Source organism: Suricata suricatta, chromosome 12 (assembly GCF_006229205.1).
Source record: "Suricata suricatta isolate VVHF042 chromosome 12, meerkat_22Aug2017_6uvM2_HiC, whole genome shotgun sequence".
NCBI lineage: Eukaryota > Metazoa > Chordata > Mammalia > Carnivora > Herpestidae > Suricata > Suricata suricatta.
Window position 1 is genome coordinate 10,228,393 of NC_043711.1, and position 5,531 is coordinate 10,233,923.

General features: G+C 39.2%; 1 long non-coding RNA gene and 1 pseudogene across 1 annotated transcript in view; one reads left to right on the plus strand and one right to left on the minus strand.

Annotated features, from left to right (window-relative positions):
• The window catches only part of LOC115274721, a 7,447-nt gene extending 1,916 nt beyond the window's left edge, over nt 1-5,531 (minus strand). Inside the window, exon 1 of the long non-coding RNA XR_003901223.1 lies at nt 5,384-5,531. This is a non-coding gene — a long non-coding RNA (uncharacterized LOC115274721). The remainder of the gene's footprint in view (nt 1-5,383) is intronic.
• On the plus strand, nt 2,429-3,401 carry LOC115274720 (annotated as a pseudogene).

Sequence of the window (5,531 nt, forward strand, 5' to 3'; positions counted from 1 at the left end):
AAAAAAAAAGTAAAGAAAATAATAAGGGAAAAACCCAAGACACACATCCTATGGGGAAAAAACCAGCATGTAATTTCTATATATTTTTTAATAAGATCACCTTCTTGTAAAGAGAAGTCATATTACGTCTTCCATTTTCATTTGATGCTTTTTATTTTCTCCTTTTATTTATTTTCTTTTTATTTTTTGTCAATTTGCTTTATCTGGAATTTGCAATACCATGTTGTATAAATTTTTAAGGCAGACATGCTTTTCTTGCCTTATCTCAGGGGTGGCTCTCAGTGTTTCACTATCGAGAATGATTTTAGAGGTGGGTTTTCATATATGACCTATTTTGTGTTGTGGAACTTTCCTTCCATTCTTAGTTTCTTTAATGCTGTTACTATTAAGGAATGCTGCACTTAATAATGTTTTATTTATCATCTGTTGAGATAATCATGAGCTTTCATCCTTCATTCTGTTAATGTGTTGTATTACACTGAGGGAGATTCGTTAGTTAAACCATCCTTGTCTTCCAAGTATAAATCCTAAGTGGTCATGATGCAAAAATCCTTTTCTACACCATAATCAAAAGGTTGCATTACTTGAATCATTTCACATCCATGTTTCTTGGAAATATTGTTCTGTAGTTTTCTTTCCTGCAATGACTTTTCTTGGTGTAGGAATGAATGCAATGCTGGACTGATGGAATAAAGTGGTATTATTTCCTGTTTGAAAAGTATTAGAAAGATTGATGGTAATTCTTTTAACTATGTGTGGCTCTAGTGATCCTTAGCCACGACTACTACATTGGAATGCATACATTACAAAATGCAATTCCCCAAGGAGAAAGGAGCTCTCTGAATTATGGTGTAGCCTTTCACCTGTTTTCTAAAAAGTTGTGCTTCCACTATAAGAGTATACAGTACCACAAGAAGAGAGTTCTCTCCCCCTCTGTCTCCCTATCTACACTCGTGTTTGTATGTGTGCTCAAAGAGAATTTATTAGTGAAGTACACTCCTGTAAAGCACTTATATCATGCTGAAGCTCTCTCTTTTAATAAGAAATACATTAATTAGACCAACTGGACCAAGAGTAAACATAAAGAGAAAGACAGAGAGTTATCATGTTCCATTTGTATACATTACATAATATATCCTCTTGTTGATAGTCATCATGTATAACATGTACATATAAAACCACCATGAACTGTAATGTCCATTGCTTCAGAAAGTTTCCACAGATGCAGGAGGCTTTGAGCTCTTCTCTCTCTTATTTACATCCAACTCCTACTCCCATTGTGTTACCTGCTCTTCTCATGACTTTCTCTTTGTTGTTCCCTGATGATTTCAGGTGAGCTTTTGACTCAAGGACTTTGCACATGAGATTTCTCTACCTTAACTGGTTTTCTCAAAATTATCTGCATGGTTCATATATCTCTTCGTTTTTCAGGGTGGAAGCCCCTGAGAAGACATGATACAATGGCAAGTTTTCCTTCCACTTAGGACAATTTTGTTCTGAATTATATTACTTACTAGTTGTAACCACCACTGGAGACATTATTTATTACTTAATATTCTTTCCCTCCCTGTGAGACACATGCATCTTAGAATCAGTGTCTCTCTATTTAAAAAAAAATATTTTGGGGCACCAGGGTGGCTCAGTTGGTTAAGCGCTCGACTTTGGTCCAGGTCATGATCTCATGGTTTGTGGGTTTGAGCCCCACGTCGGGCTCTGTGCAGATAACTCAGAGCCTGGATCATGTTTCAGATTCTGTGTCTCCCTTTCTCTCTGCTCCTCCCCCTTCTTGCTCTGTTTCTCTCTGTATCAATAATAAATTAAAAAAAAAGTTTTAATGTCCTTGCTTCCTTCCTTCCTTCCTTCCTTCCTTCCTTCCTTCCTTCCTTCCTTCCTTCTTTCCTTCCTTTTTTTAATTAATAGTTTATTGCCAAGTTGGTTTCCAAAGACAGGCTCCAGGATCTGAGCTAGTTGTCAGTACAGACCCCAATGCAGGTCTCGAACCAACTAACTGTAAGATCATGACATGAGCCAAAGTTGGACTCTTAACTGAGTTGGCCCCCCCCCAAACCCTAGACTCACTCTCTTTTTAAGGTAAAACACACATCACTATTTTTTGAAATGTTTTCAATAATACTTGTCACAAGAAAGTTAGGAAATTTTGTTGGGTGAAGAAAAAGGTCTCAGGATATTTATGGAGAACATTTCTTTGAATAATTGTTTTTAATTCAAAACAAGAATTGTGAACAGTTTCAGACACATGGTAAACATGGAGTAGTTAAGAGTCCATCAAATTTTCTGATACATATTCTAGAATGCTAAGTAATGTATAATAATTAATGAGTAAAGCATGTTGAAATCACAGCATTTCTTTTAATTCTGTGATCCATGCTGGTGCCTTTACAATGCTCTTGTCTTTGTTCCAGCTGTTTTTATCAGTTACATGGAACAAGGAAATCAAACCCATGTTACAGAATTTATCCTCCTGGGACTCTCAGACCAGGGGGAGCTGCAGTCACTGCTCTTTTGGCTGTTCCTGTTCATGTACCTGGTCACCTTCACTGGGAACCTGCTCATCATCCTGGCCATTATCACAGACTCCCGCCTCCACACACCCATGTACTTCTTCCTCTCCAACCTGTCCTTTTCAGACATCTGTTTCACCTCCATCACCATCCCAAAGATGCTCCTGAACATCCAGACGCAGAGCAGAGTGATCACCTATGCAGGCTGCCTCAGCCAGATGTACTTTTACATGCTTTTTGGAGTATTAGACACCTTCCTCTTGACAGTGATGGCCTATGATCGGTTTGTGGCCATCTGTCACCCCCTGCACTACATGGTCATCATGAACCCCAGGTTCTGTGGCATCCTGCTCCTGGTATCCACGTTATTGAGTGCTCTTAACTCTCTATTACATGACTTAATGTTTTTGCGACTTTCTTTCTGTACAGAGCTGAAAATTTTTCACTTTTTCTGTGAACTTAGTCAGGTGATCCAACTTGCTTGCTCTGACATCTTCCTCAACAACCTGGCCATGTATGTGGCAAGTGGACTTCTGGGTGTTGTTCCACTCACTGGCATCCTCTCCTCTTACTCTAGAATTGTATCTTCCATTTTGAGAATTTCATCATTGAGTGGCAAGTATAAAGCATTTTCCACATGTGGGTCTCACCTCTCGGTGGTCTCCTTGTTCTATGGTACAAGCCTTGGGGTGTATCTTAGTTCTGCTGCTTCACGAAACTCCAGGGCAAGTGCCATAGCCACCATCATGTACACGATCATCACACCCATGCTGAACCCCTTCATCTATGGTCTGCAGAACAGAGACATCAAGCAAGCCCTGAGAAAGCTCTTTAGCAGAGAGACATTCTGTGCATTTAGGATTCTTTGTTTCAAAATAAAGACTTGAGTGACAGGGCTCCAGACTCTAGAAGACCTAGATCATGATATATGTATTAGTTTGTCGTTGATAATCTGCAGTTTACCTTTTGACAGTATTTGATTGATAGACGTTTTTCATACATCATGAGCAATGATTTCTTCTGTCTTTTTAAAAAAAGTTTATTGATTTATTTTGAGAGAGAGAGAACAAGAATGGGTCAGGAGAGGCAGAGAGATTGAGGAAATATCCCAAGCTGTGTCTTTGCTGTCAGCTCAGAGATGAAGTAGGGCTCAGTGTCAAATTTGTGAGATCTTGACCTGAACGAAATCAAGATTTGGACAGTTAACTGACTAAGCCACCTAGGCACTCTTCTTCTGCATTTTAAAAAACTGTTTAGGCCTCTCTTTAAGTTCCATTGGATTTATTTTTAAGAAGTTAATGTGAATTTATTTTCTTGAGGGACAAAAAGGGGTACAGGGGAAGGGAGAGAGGGAGACACTGAAGCAGGAGCAGGCTCTGAGGTGTTTGCCCAGAGCCTGTTGCAGCGTTTGAACCCATGAATTGGAGATCATGACCTGAGCTGAATTTGGATGCTTAACCAACTGAGCCACCCTGGTGCCCCCTTTACATGGATTTTTAAAACATATAAATAATATAGCAAATTGAGTACTTATAATGTGATTGGAGGAGGTAGTGGAGTAAATGTGAAATGATTTTCTGGGTTGAAAGCAGATATCTGTTAAAGTATCTACTTTTGGAGGAAAACCATGGAACATATCAGAAGTTATATACAAGTTTCCAGGGTTGTATGCAAATCTACCTTGGGAAGAAGTCACATCTTCAAGAGCAGAGGCACCTGGAACCCTGTGTGATTAATTTAGGATAATCCACCTTCAGTATGTCATCTCTAGTTTTCCCTCCCTCAGTCTAAAACATAAGTTAAGTGTGAAGTTAATAGAAATTGTAACTCCTAATTTTTCAGGGCTTGAAGGGATTATTCTTGCTGATTTTCCCAGGGAGGCATTATTACTTTCCTTTAGACTGTCTTTGATTTCCCTCAGAACCTCCTACCATAATAGGCTCTTCGCAGATCTCAAACAATATATGGCTACTCTGCCTCTTGCCACCTGCCTCTTGTCTAATGCTGCATTCCAGAAATTAGGCAGTGATATCAGGATACACTGATGGACCTAACCTGTGCTGCATGAGACAGAGTATGATGAATGTCTTTTAACACCTGACCCCAAAAGCCCCCACTTGGATTGTAAGCCATAATGGTAATTTTCTATTGCTTGATTCATAGTTTTCCAGCTAAAAGTCCACATATCCTTTCAAAAACCAATATGCAAATAAATATTTTTGAACTCTCTGTCAGAAGTAAAGAGAAAGAGACACAGGGAAAGCAAGAAGAAAGGAAGAACATAAGAACAAGGGGATAAAGAAGAGAGCTTCCTTGTACCATTTGCCAGCTTCCTTGGCATAAGTACTCTCATCTTGCCCAATATCAAGGTACCAATTTTAGTTCAGACCTCAGTACTCATGACTCATTATAAGCCAGCTAGTTCCACCACCTCAGAGCCTTTGGGTTTTATTTGGAGGAAAATGTAAAACCTTTGTTGCTATTTTTGCAGCCTTCCATCCAGTGTAAATAGTTCCATCAAAGGAGGAGCTGGGCCAGTCAACAGTGTCAGGACTGGTCAGATAGAGATTATGACCCTTTTTTGTGGTGACTCTGGCCAGTCTTTTATGCATGATTCTTAGACATGGCATTTTTGTTTTGTTTTGTTTTGTTTTTTTGTTTGTTTGTTTTGGTTTTTGCTTTTGCTTTTGATTTTGGTTTTGTTAGTTTTTTGGTTACACAAATTTGATGAGTCCATAGTTAGCTGCTCATCATTTTTGTTTCATGGAGACATCATGATGAGCTTGCCATTTCCAAAAATCTCTTTGGCTCAACCAATGTTGGTGAGAATGATTAACTCTTATACACTAGGAATAGCATACCTGGGATGTTTTGGGATTGCTGACATGGTCTCTGGCAATTCAGGAGGGGCTGAACTCAGGACAGAGGCATTTCAATTCCAGCAGGTCCATGGTAAGCCTCTCATAAAGGAGGGAACACTGTAGAGCTTGCCAAGACATTATTGCCCTC